This window comes from Lissotriton helveticus, chromosome 10, assembly GCF_964261635.1.
Source record: "Lissotriton helveticus chromosome 10, aLisHel1.1, whole genome shotgun sequence".
NCBI classification, from domain to species: domain Eukaryota; kingdom Metazoa; phylum Chordata; class Amphibia; order Caudata; family Salamandridae; genus Lissotriton; species Lissotriton helveticus.
In genome coordinates this window covers 929176879-929198025 of record NC_136071.1, presented here as the reverse complement: position 1 = coordinate 929198025, position 21147 = coordinate 929176879, and the positions used below count along the sequence as shown (strand labels likewise).

At 39.7% G+C, this 21147-nt stretch overlaps 1 long non-coding RNA gene across 1 annotated transcript in view; it reads left to right on the top strand.

Annotated features, from left to right (window-relative positions):
- Positions 1 to 9593, top strand: part of LOC144784653 (uncharacterized) — a 102256-nt gene extending 92663 nt beyond the window's left edge. The window contains exon 5 of the long non-coding RNA XR_013601692.1: positions 9193 to 9593. This is a non-coding gene — a long non-coding RNA (uncharacterized LOC144784653). The remainder of the gene's footprint in view (positions 1 to 9192) is intronic.
- Positions 9594 to 21147: the final 11554 nt, after the last annotated feature.

Below are 21147 nucleotides of genomic sequence, written 5' to 3'. Positions count from 1 at the left end.
TGAATTTGAATCAGTCTCTTTACTCCTCTCCCGATTGTATGAATAATTTTTCCTTGCGCAGTATTTAGCTGTTTCATCTGCGAAGGCATTTCCCTTGGAAATATAATCAGTTCCTCTAGTGTGCGCTGCACACTTAACAATGGCGATTTCTTTTGGCAATTGTATTGCTTCAATTAATCTCCTAATGAAAACTGCATTTTTAATTGGTGATCCTGCTGATGTCATGTATCCTCTCTGTGACCAGAGTTGTCCATAATCATGCACAACTCCGTACCCATACTGACTATCAGTAATGATGGTAACTCTTATATCCTTTGATATTTCACATGCACGAATTAAAGCAATTAATTCAGCCACCTGTGCTGAACGAACTCCTTCAAGACATGATGCTTCTTCAACATCTACGACTGTACAAACTGAATATGAAGCTTTTAAGACACCTCCTTCGGATCTTAAGCATGACCCATCTACAAAGTAGACAAAATCCGATTCAGACAAAGGTCTGTCTTTGATGTCTTTTCTTGGTTTTGTGCAGAATTCCATGACATCTAAACATTCATGTTCTGTTTCAATGTCATCAACAATTTCAGAATCAGGCAGTAATGTAGAAGGATTCAGATTTAAACATCTTGAAATCGAAACATTATCTGCTCCTAGTATGATTTTCTCATACTTTGTCAATCTGCTACTTGTTAAATGTTGAGTCTTACCTCTTGTCAGCAATATTTCAACTGAATGAGGCACAAAAACTTTCACAGGAAATCCCATAATGATCCCCTCACTTTGTTCGAGGCTGATACTTGTAGCTGCAACTGCTTTCAAACAACCTGGTAATGCTTTAGCAATTGGATCAAGAACTGCAGAGAAGTATGCAATAGGTTTCTTTAAATTTCCATGTCTCTGAATTAACACAGATAATGCACATCCTTCTCTCTCACTGCAATACAGTTCGAAATCTTTCTCATAATTTGGCATACCTAAAGCAGGAGCTTGACATAAGCTCTTTTTCAGGTTCTCAAAAGAATCCATCTCAGCATCATTGAGAATAATTGGATCTTTTACATCTGACTTTGTCAGTCTTTGTAGTGGTTTTGCAATTACTGAAAATCCACTTATCCATTGTCGACAGTAACCAACCATTCCCAAGAACATTCTGACCTGTCTTTGTGTTCTTGGTGGTAACATTGCTTGAATCATTTTTATTCTCTCTATTGTTACTTGTCTTTTTCCCTTTGCAATTCTGTGACCAAGATATTTTACTTCTTGTTTGCAAATCTGTAGTTTTGCTGGGGACACTTTATGTCCTTCTTCTGCAAGGCGATTTAACAGAATTATTGTGTCTGTTACACAATTTTCTCTTGTCTTTGCAGCTATTAACAAATCATCAATATACTGCACTAGCGTAGACCTACCAGGTAAGTCTAGGTCTTCTAATGATCTTTTTAACAGTTCGTTAAAGATTGAAGGACTTTCTGTATAGCCCTGAGGGATTCTTGACCATCCGAGGGTCTTACCTTGGAATCTGAAAGCAAAGATTTCATAACTGTCTGGATGTAAGGGAACAGTAAAGAATGCATTGCAAAGGTCAATGACTGTATACCATTCAGCATCATGTGGAATCTGAAATAGAATTACTGCTGGATTTGGAACCACAGGACAACATGGAACGACAATTTGATTAACTTTTCTCAAATCTTGTACGATTCTAAATGTTCCGTTAGACTTTTTAACTCCCATAATTGGTGAATTACAAGAACTACTCTCCATTTCTTTTAATACACCTTGCTTGATTAATTTTTCAATTATAGGTGTAATACCTTCAATTGTTTCTGTTTTCATTTTATATTGTGGAGTGTTTGGAAATTCTATTCCCTGTTTCAATGTAATTTTTACTGGATCTACGTTTTTCATCAGACCCATCTCATTTCCAGTAAAATCCCATATTTCAGATTTCACTGTTTCTTTGAGTTCTTCAGGTAAATCTTTTTCTTCAAATGCAGGAAACAATTTTGTTTCTTCTGCTTCCATCATCATCATTGTCATTCTGTATAAACCATCTTCCTCCATTGTTTGTAACTCAACTCCATCAGGAGAACAATATATTCTACAATTCATTTTACATAGGATGTCTCTGCCCAATAGATTCACTGGACTACTATTACAAACTACAAATCTGTGTTTGTCTCTGTAGTTTCCAATTTCAACTGGTACTGGATCAGTTAAGTCAGTTTTAATTTGCTGATTACTTACTCCGACAACTTGGATGGTATCCCCAGAGAGAGGTAGGTTTTCAATTTCCACTGATCTAACAGTAGAACGGGTAGCACCAGTGTCCACTAGAAAAGTGATGTCTACATCATTAACTTTCCCGTTTACAAAAGGACCAGACTGGTCAACCTCAAGAGTGGCTCCAACAACACACTCTTCCTCCTCTCTCGGGCACCGTCAGCAATAATCATCAGAATCGCTGTCTTGACTTTCTGTTAATAAAAACTGTTGTGAAGCATTTTGCATTTGAACTCTTTGCTGCTTTTGCTGTTTTTGTGGTTTTATTACCTGTTCACTTCCCTGAAATCCCACGTTTGGATTATATTTTTGAACTCCCCCACAATTCGGAAAAGGTGGTTGTGGCAATTGGTCTTGGCGATTATTCACCTGTTGTTGTTGCTGTTGCTGTAACTGTCGTTGAATATTTAATTCGTTTAACCCCTGTTGTATCTGTAGCTGTCGCTGCAGGTCAACACCATTCTGCATCTGTGGATTCAATAAGGGATTCTTTAAGTTTTTAGGAGGATGAGGACACTCGTCTCTCCAATGTCCAATTTCGCCACAATTAAAACAAGGTAATCTTTGTTTCAACTCCTCAATCTTTGGGCTAAATTTCTTTGGGAAATTATTATTTTTAAACTTTCCTTGTATCTGGTTTGTATTTCCAGTTTGAACAAAATTAGTGTTCTTATTACCCATGCTGGCAATCTGTTGCTCAGCCACCTTTACCTGAGCCCACATGGCTTTCTCCTTGAGTTTCTTCTGTTTTACTTCTATTTCATCACTGCAATACTTAGCTTTTCTTAGAATATCATCTACAGATAGTGATTGCCATCCGACAATACTATTTCTGATCATTTCTCCAATTTCAGGTTTTAGTCCATAAACAAATCTATAGACAAAATGGCTCATGTCTTTTTCATCTAATTTTTCATAACCACTGTATTGTTTAAAGATTAACAGTAGTCTTTCATAAAAAGAATGAACTGATTCTTTTGTTTCCTGTTCTGTTCTTTCTATTTTAACCCAATCGACTTCTTTGGGTGGAATTTTGTTTTTCATCCAAACAATTACTTTTTCATAAAAATCCATTACAAGTGGATTTGGAGCACCTGTTTCTTTGATTCGCTCAGGTTCTGTTTTTGGCCAACTAATCGATATCTTGCATTCTGTCCAAAGATCTGATGGAACTACAATATCAAAAAATCCATCTAAATCAATCCACAGAACTTTTGACACTTTGATAAATCTATCAACTTGCCTGTACCACTCAACTGGTTTTTCCCTTAATTTCGGAAAGTCATTTGTAAATAATAGAATGTCCTGTCTCGACCAAGGGACATGAACATATCCTCCACCTGCAATTTCTCTCATTGGAAATTGTTTTGACAATTTTTCCAATCTTTCATCTTCCTTCTTTTTTGTCCATTTTACTCTCCATTTATTCAGTTCTCCTAGCTTTTTGATATATACAATCAAATCTTTTATATGTACTATTCTTCCCATTGAGTTCAAACTCTCAATGTCACTTTCTGAAAAGTCTAATCTGTAATGTTTCGCAAAATTCTTTTGTTTACTCACATCGATTTCAAGTTCTGCTGCTAGATCCTCTAGTTGATCATATTTATTTTTTGTTTTCCACTGAATGCTTTTACAAATGAACAGTAGTTCATCATCTCGATAGTAATTTAAACTATCAGGACCAATTGTTCCAATTATTAATTCTTCGATATTCGCTTTTAATTTGGCCACATCAAGTTTTGGTGTGGTTACCCTGACTTCAGGACTCCCTATATCTGATATAGCACCCATTGGTGTTTTTGGAGATAAATCCTCATTAAAGGTTAAATCAGGCATTCTCGATTTAGAAGAGTTTATTTCAGATAAGTCTGAATAAAATTTTTCAGCAGCCTTTTGAATTTCTGTATTTAAAGGAATAGTTCATCCTGTTTTGTTAGTTTCCTTTTGGTCAAATACAGGCTGAACAGGGCCAATTGTTACTGGAACTGTCACAGCTTCCATGCCTTTTGTCATTCTTTTTATTAATTCTTCTTTAGATCTTAAATATTCATTATAATCAACATCTTCAACATTTCTTGCCTCTCTTGTATAATCTTTTGGAGGTTCTCTTGCTCTTGGAGCCATTGTAAAATGTCTACCTTCATTTCGAGCATTCTCGAATTCTGGTCTTCTAGGAGTTTCAATGATTTCACAATTATTTGGATAAAGTTTAGGAGCTTCATTAATTGGAGGTGCACTCGGTGAAGTTTCAGTAGAAACCACCAGAGTAGACCATGATCTAGGAGGTCTTAAAGGCTGATTCTTTCTAGCAGTTGTATATATTTCTTCCATAACTGCATCCTCAGATTCACTTTCCATAGATTTCCCTGCAGGAGTACCCATTACCATTTCATGAATTAAATACAATCCTTCACTCATGTTTCCCTGTCTCCACATTCGCAATCTATCTTCATGAGTTTCTCTTCTCCAAGGTGGATTTTTAGAAGGTCTTTTAATTCCACTAGCTTCTCTTTGTAATTGATACATCTCGTCTTCCCACTCAACTAAAGCTTCAAATTGAGTTGGTCTCGGTTTCGGAACAAGAGCATTCATTTTCTCTCGTAAATTTCTCAAGACTTTTACATTAAATGAACCATCATCAGGCCAAGTTAAAACACCGTCGTTCTTAGTATAGCGTTTCCAACTATCGAACCATAAGACAGTATGATATCCATATTCACCTTCCATATACGCTGCAGGTGTTTTATACTTATGAAGTAGTTTACCACCTCGCGTTTCGATTTTCTTGTCAGGTGAAAATAAATTCTTAAACTTCTGAAATAATGTTGGCCTTTTCTCAACATGTTTAAAATGATAACTCATTTTTAAGAGTTATATCTAATTCACAAAATCGTTCGTAAAATATTTCCGGGATGTTCCGTAAAACAACCAATCCGTGCGCGAAACACACCAACAAGCCAATGACAGTTGAGCTACGTCACTTTTCTGCTCAACCAATAAATTTGGAGTTTTTCCGAAGGACCAATCAGCTCACAGGTCGTCAGAGACTCAAGAGCCAATCAGAATATAGCTTGTGACGTAGGTCACCCAATCCCAGCGCGGCTCTGTGACGTACACAGCAGCTGCGGTTTCTCGTTTCTCACTACTGGCGCTTACCCCTCCTTCACAAAATCTTTTCACAGCGCCATTTTAAGGACACTTTTCAGTGTAAATTAATTATTAACAATGACTATAAGGACAACATCTGTTCGTTTCACTATTTAGGATAGTTTACATACATTCAAGTATCCACACTTCGGAATAGACGGCGCTATTCACACTAAGGATAATATTCAATTGTTAGTAGAGTAACCTTACCCCACCCTTCTAACACGTATAATTATGAACTCGCTTTGCTCTGAACCCACCGCGAAGTGAAAGTTCTAAGAGTTCCACTTGAACATAAAATACAATTCAAACTCGCACTTTCACACTGAAATTTCCCTAATTTCAAACACACATGAAATCCGTACAGGACTCTCACCTGTTTATAGAGATCATGCACCGTTAGCAAAATAACGACGTTATCCGTACAGGGCTCTCACCTGTTTATAGATATGAAACATGTACCCGTACAGGACTCTAACCTGTTTATAGATAATCATGCACCGACGCTAATTTACCCTTCACTCAAGCTCGGATATAACTAATACTCTCATCACAGTGAGTTTTATGGAAGGCGCTTTGTCCCTATTCTCATGCTGCTTTAATTTCTTAGAAAACCCTCACTTTACAAGATTCAGACCTAGCCCTAAAACTGTGCTGCTCGGCGACAACACTATGGTACACGGCGATACCTCTTGTGATACTCGGCGATATCACTACAAACAGAACAGATGGCTTGCGTGACTAATTTCTCGCCACACAATCTATACCGGTATAGCTTACAGATAGCACGAAAAACGAACTCAACATGTGTTAAAACATCGATCCTATTTCCATACCATAATACTTTAGTAACCCTTAGCAACCACCATATTACCTTGGTTACTCTTAGCAACCATCAATTTCTGCTACCAGAGAATTGATCCAGCGGCCTATAGAAAATATATCATAAACAACGCTACCCAACTTCATAACCTATAAACAAAATTCTATACTAAAATTTGGACCCATTTATAAACCTGACATATTTTGGGCCTACTGAATCAGGTGGTCAGATTAAATCTATATACACATTATCTACAAACTATATACATTTTTATATGTCTGCGGAAAGAATATTGTCATTAGAATAAAACTTTATCATTTAAACGACCACCATTGGCGACGTGATCTAGCTAATAGTAACCTACACTCCTGAATAATCAAGACCAGCTTGTTTGTCAAAAGTAAGATTTTATTTACTAAATTATGGTATATAAGTTGATAGTTTTATAAATGAATTTTATTAGCAATAAAGCAAGCATGATTGTAAAGAAACGTGAGTAAAATACAATTTAAGCAAGTGAATCAAAATTAAAGTAAATATATAAAGTTTAGCATTTCTAAAACCTAATTCCCTAACTGAGCTAAATAGATAGAATTTAAAGTAAAGTTCTTTGAGGATTCTTACGTGCTCCACGCAAAGTCCGACAGCACTTCACCCTCATCGGAAAGTCAGAAAGCAGCAGCCAGCCCATCCCTAGGGGCATGACTTTTTATACCTTTCTACGCTAACTAAACTACGCAAAGGAAAGTTTTCAGAAATCTTCGACGTCCCATTGGCTGAGAGTGACAAGTGACATGTCACCCACTTTTCAAAACTTCCATTAAGTCACTTTTCTTAGAGACCATTGTCCCTTCCGAGTGCAACCAGGAGCTTCCTAGGATTGCAACATTTGTATAAAGTCATTCTCGCAGCGTCCATTGACTTCCAATTGACTTCCGCGGATGCCAAGTTAAGGACTGACAAAATGTTCTTTTTCGACCTTGGCCAAGTCCGACAGAATGATGATAGCACGTCAGTTTTTGCTTTGTGAACGCAGCTTTTGACGAACAATTTATTTCAGAATGGGCGTCTCAGCACTTTTGCAGAAGTAAAATTCAGCATATTGTAGCTCGGGCAGACAAGGCCCAAAAGCAGACAACTTATGTTTTCTAATATAAAACAAACACAAGAAAAGTATTAATGTAAGAAATAATGTAGATTCTGTATCCACCCCAAGATTTACTAATTAATTAACCCACCCGATTAATCAAAATGTTACCTAGCCATTGCAAACAAATAAAGCAGCGTTTATATCTACCAGTCTCCGTTATTCCATGAGACTTATATGCACCTAGAATAGTAGAAATGACATCACACAGACAAGGAAAAGCAAAACAAGCACATGCTTCTTTTAAGTTTGCAGCAGTTAGTAATGACAAAAACGAAAACAATAAATTATTTTATTATTTTGCACGAACAAAAAAAGATGCAACAATTATGCACGTTTATGAGCACACATGTTAGTCCCCCCCATGTGTAAAGTTTAATCTAAGTTGTATTAGCACGACATATCACAAATCATTAATATTATTATTCATGTTATGGAAATGTGACTTCACGAGTTTAAACAAAATTTTGTTTTCTATCTCGCTCCGTCACATCCCCGATTCTCCTTCCACATCGTTGGAACCTATTGCTGGACCCGCACGGATCTTCACATCCAATGAGATTGTCAGAACAACTCTCTCTGGAAGCTTGGCAGGTTTCCCGGACAGATGGAGTGTCCCAAGGCTTTGGAGAGACGCTCACAAGTTTATTAGTGATGCCTGGTCAGCTAATACCAACATGCCAAACTCCTCAGCCTGGAAACAATGGTGTAGCTGGTGCAGTGGACAGGACGCCTATCCTGTTAATGCACACTTTTCTCTAGTTATCAACTTTCTATCATCCATCGCCTCTTCAGGAATGGTATACAGAACTGGCTATGATTTTTGATCGGCCATTTCAGCAGGCCATGATCCAGTGAATGGTAAACTGGTGGGAGAACACCCTTTGGTGTGCAAGCTTCTTAGACGTGTTCGGATGACCAGACTCACAGGCCTAAAGTACTCTGTTCTATGGGATGTGTTTGTTGTTTCAAGGTTTTTGGAATCATGGCCTTCTAATAAGTAATTATCAAGGAAACAATTATCGGCCAAACTGATCATGTTACTGTGTCTTATCGTATATAAAAGAGTGTCAGATGTCTGTGCTTTGGATCTGGCGTGACGCAGAGTCTCCCCAGAAGGGGTTACTTTTTCCATTTCAAAACAAACTAAATGTAATACCTCTTCAGTATCCTATCCGGCTTTTCCGGATAACCCTAAGCTTTGTGTAGTACAATGCTTGAAAGCATATGAGGTGAGTACTGGTGTATTTTGTTTAGATATGAAGGGGTCAAATATTGATTGCGTTACAAAAACCTTTCCACCCAGTGACCCCGGCCAACCTGACAAGATGGGTGCGTTGGCTCATGGGCGAATCAGGCATTAATGTTTCCAAATTTGGAGCTCATTCAGCTCGAGGGACTATGGCTTCAAAATCTTTTGCCTTGGGGGTTAGCCTTGTGGATATCATGAAGGCAGCTAATTGGTCAACAGAGACTACTTTTAAAACGTTTTCTTACAAACCGATTGTTGATGTGGCTTCTGTTGTGGTGGCTAAGCTTTCAACAAGCATAATCGGAGCCTCTGGTCCTGACATAGAATTAAAAATTTGCAAACATTCATGACAAGAATTTTCAATTCTATCAAGGATCCAGAAGCAAGGATTATCCCACCCAGGTTAAATTGGTTTATATTGTATTAATGTAATGAACATGTTTTTCTTATGCAGTTCACTTCCCTTTTTTACTGTCATGATTGGTAACTTATGTGTTGGGATCAGGGTTACGGTCTTCCCCTTTTCAATTCCAGGTGCAGACGGCAAGTAATGCGTTTTTGAAACAGGTTTTCTACGTATACACGCTGCAGTTTGTGGAGAAGAACGCCTTCCTAATGCTGGCCAATCATCAGACTTCGTTTTGTCCAGGATCGGCATCAAGAGTTAAGCCCCGTTGGGCTCCAAGTTGAATCTTCATGATAAAGATCGTTGGTGAATGCTGGATCGACGTTTTTTCAAGTTACTTGGTTGGAAATTATTTAACTGTTGGGTTTTACCCAAAGAAAGAGGACACTTTTACCTTGGTCAAGGCTTATATAGGGTTGTGCTCTATGGTTGGTCATGTGACATATTGGTATTCATGTTTAATGTAGTGTTATTGAAACTTTTATTTCATTGGCTGCTGTGAATAAAGTGGTAAAGAAATGAGAAGCATAATCCTCACCTCCGTGTCCTTAATAGAATTAAAAATTCTTGTCACAAATGTTTGCAAATTTTTAATTCACTTTCGGGTTCTAGTGCATGATTAATCTGAGATGGGGAGTCTGTTTTCAGTTTCTATCATTCTAAACATGGCACGTAACCTTGCCATGCATAACATCACCTACAATCCCCGTTTTCATTCACTGCAAGGCTGTGGGCATGCATCATGTCTCGGGATTCGTTCCTTCTTCTGTCCATACGTCTCCAAATCTTACCGCATCCCTTAAACTGTGAAGAACAATTGGGAGAACATGGCACTGTGTAAGCATACTTTAAACCTTTCAGAAGGATGGAAAAGCCAAGCGCACAGAGTTGGATCTGTTCACGCAGATGTCACTGGCATCGTATTACCACAGTTTCTTTTCCAACAAACTGAGATGTCTCTGTTACCATTAATGCTTAACTTGATGGCACAGGTTTTATGTACATTTTAACATTATTAAGTGCTTTAGAATTTAGATCATACATAAATATTCAGAATACAGTGAAAGGTGGTTAATTAATACCATGAGCACTTGCCACTTAATGCAGACCATGCGCACACCCACATCCCCCACGTCTCGCTTGGCTGACTCCTCTTCCCATCTACCTTGTTTCCTTTCTGCCCCCTCTTAGGTGCCCCCCCATACTCTTCCTCTCTCTCACTGTCTTTCATTTTCGCGGTCACTCTCCACTTGTTACCTACAACAAAAACATATTCACACATTAGCACACAGAGAAAAGCTGCAGTTGTTTTGCCGACGGCTTAGTCGTCGATCATTTGTTTTTCTCATGGAAATTAACACCGGCCTGCAGTTGCCTACCCTAACAGATGTTGTTTCATAATGGGTTAGAGGGAGGATTCTTCGTTTGGTGTCGATCCACATAACGTCATCTCCTTTGACAGAGCTAGAGGTTGTGTTTGTGTGAATGCTTTCAGTAACCGACACAGTAAGTGATCTAGAAGATGTGAAAGAAATAACACATTTTGAATAGGGTCATGTACTGGAAGTCACTTTGAAATTTGGAGATGCATATATATGTTTCCAAAAACTTCACCCTCTGGAGCAAATAGATTGTATTGTAGGTGACCTTAACTTGTAGTTTTTCATAGATATGTGTAGGGTGTGGCGTTTCAGTGACTTCACAGTGTCCGTTGTATAAGACACGTAGTATCTTCCTTCCCTGTCTGCATAGTTAAGTATGTCCTGCAAGTAGCCATACTACATTGAGAAACTGAGCTGTTAACGTACTTCTGATGGGTGTCCATTTCTGTATGTAGTGCTGTTAAATAAATGGGTATATCTCTTTCTGAGTGTCTACCTGCAGCCTGCTTTCTGAGGATATGGCACAATCATCATTAAAAACTTATGACAAGTTAACGAAGCTACATGTGCACATCACCTACAGAGACAAATACATGCCTGTCCACCACCACAGTCGGTCACATCTGAGTGCCTCTGACTGTGCCCAGGTTAAGCAGTCCTCCTGTTTGGTCATGCAGTAAAGGAGTTAAGGTTCTAACCTACTTCCTTCATAATACAGGAAAGGATGAATTTTTCTACATTGCTGTGGGAAGACATGCATTTGTGATATTTTATCATCAAGAATGGAGGAATTTAACAGCTGTGATCTGCTGTGCCACAAGCACACACCTTTAACAACTATTGATACAGGCCACGTGATGCTTGCCTGGAGTCTGGACTGTGGCAGTACAAACGCGCACAGCTGCAGCATGAGTGACAAGCGCTGCTTTTAATTGAAGAGAAGCTATTATCCGAGTTCAAGGGTATGACTAAGTGGTGGATTCTGAGGCTCATGGGACACCATGTCTGTATGAGCAGTGCCCCTCATCTTGCACATGTGCAAACAGCAATAAGGGATTGAGGACAGATTATTATTTTAGCATTGAACTGCTCCATCAAAAGGTATGAGGAACTTTTGTAACGGTGCATACATCACACATACTTTAGGACCTACTATATATTAAAAATAGTGCAAACCTGCTGCAGTGGTGTGTGTACATCAGGCTGCTCAACACTGAGTCAACAATTGGATTGTTACCTGGGTTGGCTTGCATAGTGTTCTCTCATCTATGTTGAAAAGGGTGTGTGGTGTTGCTTAGCTTCTTTAACTTTATTAATTCTGCTTGCAACATGAAGGAATATCATGGTAGTAAGGATATGATTGAAAATTAAATTGCTCAATGGTGTTGAAATTTCAGGGCGGATAATTGAAAGCGTAGCAGAATCAGCTCGAATATTTAACTTAAATATTCCACTAATATCCCCGTACAGTTAAAAATCATTAGGCTTCTTGCCTCTGCCAAATCGCTGAGTGAAATATTAACAAATAACCGAAATGCCCAACTGAGTATCAAGGAAAAATAACTGGTCATAGAGCTGAACTTTCGATTGGGCTGTTTGCAATTTGCATATTTTCTCAACATGCACACACATTCTTGCATATATACTGTATCTTTACTGTTTTTTTATTTAGTTGGTATGGGTTTCCGAATCACATAAGTGTTTCTATATGGAGTCTCGGTGGAACTGTTATCTTTTAATAAATTCAGAAATGTTAAGGGAATATTGAGTAAATCTAAGAATTCTTTTATGTCCTGAAATTGACGTTGCCAAGGAGAGTGTCCAAAGATCTGAAATAAATGCTAAAGGAAGTGATGGGATGATGAATGCGGCGCAGATTAGTAGGGATGAAATGGATGATATAACTGTATTAACCAACTTTATTTCACCCTCACAAACATGAGTATAATCCTATAACGTGATAACCATATAAAATTAGTAGATGGAAGTGCCTCAAACTAGGGCATCCTTGTTGGCATCTTTTTGTCATGTCATTAAAGATCTTAAAGTATCACGTACGCATCTTCGATGATAATGTTGCCTTTGTCACCTTAGGGGACTTTTTGCACATCACTGTAGTCAAGTCAGACAAATCAGATCAATACAAATACATAGTACATGGTCTCCTGACAAATAGATGGCAATAAATGAGACAAATGATTAATTCTATTAAAAGTGCATGTCTTGTACTGACGTAGATCAGGATGTATGCCTTAATACAAAGTAAATCTGCATTTTCTCTGAATATTAACTACATGTAGAACAAATCCAAAGAACCCACCTCTGGGAACTTTGTGACACATAGCGCTATCCTCTAATTAGTATCTGAACAAGTTGTAGGCATGCTTAAGTGCAGGATATATAAAGAAAAATAATCTGAGTAGGTCCTCAGCCACAATACTATCACTCAAGCCCACTGATCACTTCTTACTTAACAAAATCAATTCATTAAGTGCATGACTATTGAAATATTGCATGGTGGAGGAATATGAAGAACACTGTCACTGTCACACATTTGTTTCTGTTCGAAATTGAGTAGAAAGATGCAGCTGGAGGAAGAATCTAGTTTTAAAATATTTAACTTGGTCAGGTCAAAAGGTAGTGTTATTTAATTATGTGGTGCAGCATTACTAATTGTGGGCATGGCTTTGCTCTGCCACACATACTAGTAATTGATTTCCTCCTAATTTACACGTTAGAGTTGTATCATCGGGGTGCCACTAGAAGATTTGAGGGTATATTGTGCATCCATTTCCATGCATATGCTAGGGACATTAGAATAGATGTAAGGGTGCCTCCACTGGTGCAAAAAATAACAAGCATTTGCAATGCATTAGGTCTCCCATTTGCGAGAGTTTGAGCTATTGACATAGTAAATAAGAAAGTCTTATATATATATGTTTTGAAAGCCTGCAAGCTGTCCATAACAGCACCCACTTTGTACTTATAGTCCTTGCTTACGAGAAGCAAGGCTGGCAATAATAGAGGCGCAGTTACTGCCGACCTTGCTTCTCATAAGCAACAACTATAAGTACAAAGTGTGTGCTCAAAACACATAAATAAGACATTGTCATTTACAATGCCAACAGCTCAAACTCTCACAAATGCTAAACCTATTGCATTGCAAATGCTTATTATTATTATTTGCCCAATCCTTCCGAGTTAACTTTCCCCTTTGCTTTACAACTCCATTATTTAATTCTGACCCTTTCCATAGACAGTTTTTAATTTCCTGAAAAATTATATTTTTTTTTAAACACGTTTTAATTTGAAAACCTACATGAAAAATCTTAAATCTCAAACATTAATGTCTTTCTTACTTTTTAGAAATCCAATTTGGCAAATTAATTCATTGAATGTCAGCCAAAAGAAATGTTTACCTAATTAAAAGCTTTTTCAATATCACAAAGATATTTTTTTAATGCTTTACACTGTGAAGGTAAACAAAGAATGCTACATACATCACACTTTCCTATGTGGTAAGTGCCACATCAAACATTCAACACAGATGAAAGTTAGCTACAGGTTTGTACAGATTGTTATTACTCAAACATTGTTACAATGGCTGTGTGAGGGATAGAGTTGCGATATATCAGATATCAAAAGTTGTTTTGGTGGGTCTGTCATGCTATTTAGCTTATGCAATGCTGGCTGTGAGACTGACTGAGACTGAGATTGTGCTGTGGATGGTTGAGTCGGTAATGGCTGAGTTGGTGGTGTTGGAGGTTGAGGTGGGGGAGGTGAAGATGGTGTAGGAGTTTGTGGCAGAGGGGTGAGGTTAGTAGGTCATATATCCCTCCTACACTGAGGTGCTTCCTACATGCTTTTGACCGGAATTTTTTCCTAATTGCCTTTATCATCTTTATGGCCAAGCAATGTTGCCTCGCACTCTGTTCCCTTGCACTCTGTTCCCTTAAAAGTTCGAAGATGTTCTTGGTGCATCTTTGAAAACACCAAAATAAGAACAACAGCGCCAAAAACAAAAAGAGGCAGATAAAAGATATGTTGTTTCGTAATATCATAGAAACAATCGGGAATCCAGAGTTTGGATGTCACAGGACATCAGCTGCACTTATGAGGAAAGTCATCCTTTTTTGGAACAAGAAACTTCACACACATAATAGTGTCATGCTTCATCATCGGCATCCTCTTCCCACCCTGGTAGGTCAGTGCCACCAGAGCGGACTCTACCTCCTCAAAGACTTTAAAGGAAGGAGGGAGTTCTTTAATAACAAGCATTTGCAATGCAATAGGTCTCGCTTTATGAAAGTTTGAGCTATTGGTCTTGTAAATGACAATTGTTTTATTTATGTGTTTTTGAAAATAGCTAAATTAATAGCTTTGTCATTTACAATGCCAATAGTTATAACTTTCGCAAATGTGACACCTATAGCATTTGTAATACAACATGTTTTGTATTTACGTGACTTAGATGTATTGATATTACAAATAACAATGGCTTTTAATTTTTTTAAATAATTAATACTTAAATAAAAGTGATTGTAATTTATAATGGCAATAGCTTAAACTTTTGTAAATAACTTTTGTGAAGATTATGTTCAGTGTATTTTATTGTCAAAAATCCAAGAACAGAAGTGAAATATTAACATCTTTTTTGTGACATTTGTAATAAAGCTTGAAACATTGAGAGAACATATTTGAACCAGTTGTTGTTGAATGGTTGCACAGACTGATGCTGTGATGGCGCGGAGTGATGTTGTGGTGGCGACGAGTGATGCTGTGGCATTCAGTGATGCTGTGGTAGCGCATAGTGATATTGTGGTGCCCCTGAGTGATGCTGTGGAGGCCCTGAGTGATGCTGTGGAGGCCCTGAGTGATGCTGTGGTGGCGCAGAATGATGCTGTGGTAGCGCATAGTGATGCTGTGGTGTTCCAGAGTGATGCTGGGCTGTGGTGTTCCAGAGTGATGCTGTAGTGTTCCAGAGTGATGCTGTGGTGGTGCTGAGTGATGCTGTGGTGGTGCTGAGTGATGCTGGGGTGGCGCTGAGTGATGCTGTGGTGGTGCTGAGTGGTGCTGTGGTGGTGCTGAGTGATGCTGTGGTGGTGCTGAGTGATGCTGTGGTGGTGCTGAGTGATGCTGTGGTGGTGCTGAGTGATGCTGTGGTGGTGCTGAGTGATGCTGTGGTGGTGCTGAGTGATGCTGTGGTGGTGCTGAATGGTGCTGTGGTGGTGCTGAGTGATGCTGTAGTGGTGCTGAGTGATGCTGTGGAGGCCCTGAGTGATGCTGTGGTGGTGCTGAGTGATGCTGTGGTGGTGCTGAGTGATGCTGGGGTGGCGCTGAGTGATGCTGTGGTGGTGCTGAGTGGTGCTGTGGTGGTGCTGAGTGATGCTGTGGTGGTGCTGAGTGATGCTGTGGTGGTGCTGAGTGATGCTGTGGTGGTGCTGAGTGATGCTGTGGTGGTGCTGAGTGATGCTGTGGTGGTGCTGAGTGATGCTGTGGTGGTGCTGAATGGTGCTGTGGTGGTGCTGAATGGTGCTGTGGTGGTGCTGAGTGATAATGTGATGGTGCTGAGTGATGCTGGGGTAGCGCGGAGTGATGCTGTGGTGGTGCTGAGTGATGCTGGGGTTGCGCTGAGTGATGCTGTAGTGGTGCTGAGTGGTGCTGTAGTGGTGCTGAGTGGTGCTGTGGTGGTACTGAGTGATGCTGTGGTGGTGCTGAGTGGTGCTGTGGTGGTGCTGAGTGATGCTGTGGTGGTGCTGAGTGATGCTGGGGTGGCACTGAGTGATGCTGGGGTGGCGCTGAGTGATGCTGTGGTGGCGCTGAGTGATGCTGTGGTGGCGCTGAGTGGTGCTGTGGTGGTGCCGAATGGTGCTGTGGTGGTGCCGAGTGGTGCTGTGGTGGTGCCGAGTGGTGCTGTGGAGGTGCAGAGTGGTGGTGCCGAGTGGTGCTGTGGTGGTGCTGAGTGATGCTGTGATGGTGCTGAGTGATAATGTGGTGGTGCTGAGTGATAATGTGGTGGTGCTGAGTGGTGCTGTGGTGGTGCTGCAAATAAAGAGCCATCTTGCTGTGCTTCCCCATTACATGCACAGAGAGACACACCTGCCAGATCTTAAGAAAAGATGCATTATGGAAAGAAATCACTGCCCATCACAGTGGTGAAGTTGATATACAGAACCCTCTGGTTTCAATTTCCAGTGGCCTCGGCTTAGCTCTTTTGATGTTGGGGCCTGTGGAGAGAGTGTGTTTGGACAGCCATGGGGCGGAGTCGTCAAGCCTTTAAATATGCTGGAGAACACAGACCACCACAGAGCACCGCACAGGGGTCCTTAGATCAGAATTACCGAGGCGCTGTCACTAAGGGAAACACGCATCTAGGAATGCCATATATCGCCCAAAGGGAGGAACCACGGAGGAAGTTTATGGAAAGCGAGCACATTCCCTCGGTCTTTCAAACGTCAAAAAAAAATACAACTGATGGCATTGCTGTCAACAGGCAGTAAATCTTACTTTCAAAGCTGACCCCGTTGTGAGCGAATTCTCTTCAAATACAGATAGTAAAGGGAGAAAATGATGCGCTTTCAAGAAATAAATAGACGAAAAAGACTAAATGAATCAAAAAGAGATTGCGGTGGCATTAAGTATCTGGTGGTTTGATGTTTTCCACCAATTCTGATCAGGACAAATGCGTGCTTGCAAAAAAAAAAACAAGAAGTTCACAGGGCACCCACTCTGCCAAGTTTAGTACATAACTGTTCAGTACATGCCATATGTTAGGAATCGGATGAATAAACAAGCGCAAAAGACACGCAGGATACTTAAAAGCGGCCGCGAAATGAAATGAAAAGCGGCCGCGAAATGAAATTAAAAGCGGCCGGGAAATGCTCTCGGCATTGCGTGGGCGGGGGGCGCATTCCTTTGAAGTGTGAAGCGGGGGAGCGGATCCCTTTGAAGTGAAGCTCTCGGCATTGCTGTGGCGGGTCTGATGCAATGATGCGAGGCAGGCGGCTCGGAGAGCAAATGGAAAGTGCGTGCATGGGCACATGCACTCGGCGCAATCCGCCTGGTTTAGCTTTCGTGGATCCAACTCTATAAGTCTCGACATCTGCAATGCGCAAGCGCATTGGCAGAGGTCGAGCCCTAAAAACGACTGCACAAGTCAGGATCGAGACTTTGCTAAAAATACCTCGATGTTCCTCGGTATTTTACCTATATTAGTGATGACACCAGGTATATCTAAAACAAGCATTGGCATAGCCAATAGGTCTTGCTTTTGGGCCCTTATAAGTATTTAGTTATGCAGCACAATATCCTTGGTGCAACAACATCAATTGTTGCATGGCTAAACACTTATAAGGTCCGAAAGGTGAGACCAATTGAATATGCCAATGCTTGTTTTTTTCTTTTCAGAGTTTTATATAATGCAAACTTGACCCAAAGGTATCAGGCATCAGAGCGCTTTACATGATGACCACTGCGTTCCACGAGCAAGAACACATTCATTATTGTTGGGCACAGGGAAGTGATTTGCCCAGAATCACAGGATGTTGAGTGTCATTGATGAGACTCGAATGCATAATGTGCATATTTGGCCACCCAGTCTCAACGTGTTCTTTCCTTTAGGAATTGCATTTTACAAGTGTTCATTAGAGCATTACATTAAACATTTAACTTTCCTAATTCCAATAGTAACCTAACCAAATATCATCTGGTGCACCGGGGTAGAAAACAACTCAATCATCCGCTCTGGCTACAGACCACTTTGACTGAAGGACAGCATGTCTTGAATTCTGCAAGAAAGAACAGCGAGAGAGGGCTTTTGCCCAGTCCCCCCCGCCTCCCCCGAGTCACTGGTGTTCATGTCCATCAAATCCACAGTATTTCATGGATGATTACATTGATCCATTTGTATTTCCGTTCATTTCGGTGATGGGGCTCAATTACTCATTTTGTTAGGCTAGAGCCAGAGTGTGTTCTTTGATGTATTTAGTTTGCCGAAGCGTTAACATTTCAATTGCTGGTTTGTGGCTTTCTTGTTTAGGATTGACTGCTGTTTGAATGCTTTAGACTATTTAAAAAACTAATCTCCAATGAGCAAGGCTTGGTTTTACGTTACTGCCATGGTAACTTGTAGCTGGATTGACAAATGTACTTATGTAAAAAGTTATGCGCGCACACTGGTTTTCCAAAAAGATACTGGCCCTTTGTCAAAGGTATATACGGTGCAATATTTTGTTGAGTATTACTAATATATTCACACCTTACAATTCAAATGTATTCTCTGATTCCTTTTCATAACACTAGTCTTTGAGCGTACAACTCTGTAATTGGGGTCTGTTCAGATAGGAGCTTACATTAGGGCCCAAGATGTTACTTTGTTTTGATATTTTCTTTGCACCTCATACACACGGTCACACAACTGTTACTAAGTACTCATTCTAACAAAAAACTTATTGGTGTTGCCAATGGTTATTTTGCAGTGCATGCATTCAAACTCAGTGAATTTGTGTTGGGTTTATATTTAGTACTCAACGAAAAAATGCACTATCTGAATCGTGTTGCCTGCAGCACAAGAGGCAGGTTACCTACACAGGCCATCGCACTTTCCCTGTCACACAGACAGTGCTTCAGAGACTACACAGCATTTTCTGCACCCTTGTCCGATTGCTGGCTGTAACCTAAATTTAGCCCGGAGTCCTTACTAGAGGCAAAAGACAGCACCAAACTAGTTTGAGTATCCAGCCTGTGCTAGACTCAAGAAATGTACTGTTGCCAGCTGTGGCCTTTCTCTTATACACTCTGCTGAGGGAGGATAGATTTTGCAAATATACCATTAGCAAGAAAGCATGCACCTTCTCCCATGGAATTCACATTGCTGTGATCAGTCAGTGCTTGCTTATCTCATCTTTTGAAAAAGCCTAGAAGTAAAAGCCACAATGAAAATCTCGACTTCGCTTTGCTAAAGATATGAATTTCTATTCTCACATCACAACTTAATTTATTTATGTATTTATATTTTTGGATTTCTGCAAGTGCCAAACATTACAGACAGTCAGAGCACGCTCGTGGGAGGCATTCTATTGAACAGGAAGGATAACAGAGGGGTAATATGGGGTTTGGGAAGGAAAAACTAAAGAAAGTGAGGTGGAAAAATAAAAATAAGAGAGATGGAGATGAGAAAATCGCAAGTGAAAATATACAGCGGAGACAGAAGAGTAAAAGCCATATAGAGGCAGAGAGAGAAACTGGAAGACGTGGAGGCAGGGAGAGAGAGATGGAAAGAGGGAAAAAACAAAAGTTGAGGCAAATACTTGGCGAAAGAAAGTATTCCTGCAGCTGTATTAATAAGGAAGGGAGTTTCATTGACTGAAACTCTATTTATATTTTCATGAAGCTGGTACTTATGGCAGGAAGCATATGAGAGTTCCCCGGTTGTGCTCTAATTTTAAGTGCTACCCAAGGCCGACATGAACAAAGGCATCTTCTGGGGTCACCAAAAGGGATACAGATTCAAACATGCACCCAATTTTTGTTTGCAGAGCTGAAACTTCACGGGTTAACTTCTGTTTCCCAACTTTTCATTCCTTCCTCATAGACTACGCACTACCAATTATCAAAGCATTCCCTCCCACGTCTTCACCAGCCTCGTTCAAATTATGGCATCACAGGAGGATTTTGTGGAACATTAAGCACAATGGAACAAACACACACATATACAACTTGCAGAGATAAGTAAGCATGAAAACGTGCTCCTCATCAATAAATAAAACAAATGTCTTCTTGAAGTCTGTTCCACCTTAATAAAACCTGAGTAACACTGTATCCAGTGCTTTAGCTGTACTCACTCTTGCAACAACATCAAGGAGTTCTCCTGTTCCTGTTGGTGAATCTATAGGGTACATTGTATTGAATACATGCGCAAATGCAGCGTTATTATTCTCCTGTTGTTAGATTGAGTGTTAGCATTAATTATTAATTCTGAAAGTGTCGCTAGCAGTGATGCAATTAATGTATCATGTGTTCACGAAAATCAGTTAGTTGTCATTATTACCTTATTTCACACAACGTCCCAAGTGCGTCTTTCACTTTCTAAAAACCTATAAAAAGTGCCCCTTTTGGTAGATGTGCCAAACATTTTCTTTCTTTCTTTGCAGTTCACAAGTCGAACTGTTATTTGATTCTGTACTTGAAATATTTTCAATTCTAACCATTGATTTATTCTGGAGGTCGACGTTATATTGAAACCTGTTGAAATCTGTCACTTCTTATGAATATTGATTTACTTGAGGAACTAACCATCTTTTGCCTCCTTTAATCATTATAAATTGTAATAAAACTTTATGGTTTGACTTTGAATCATTGTCTTGTGAAAGTCTGATTTAGAATTGAAGTTCTTGCGTCACCTTCCATAGTGACTCACGTGAACATGATCCAGCAAACTAGGCACTGGTAAATAATTAATTAGCTTTGTGTAAAGTGCCCACAACATCATTCTTGCTAAACGGTTAGAGCTATGCAATTACCTGTATTATCACCTCGTGGGTGCTAGAAATTCACATAGAACCTGGCAAAGAATGTATTTCACTTCAACACTTGAATCAATATTGCAAATGGTCTTCTTGAAAGAAGACACTTTTTGGGAATTGACAAGCCCCCCCCATTATTAGCCAATATCAGTGCATAAATAGGACCACTGGGATTGCA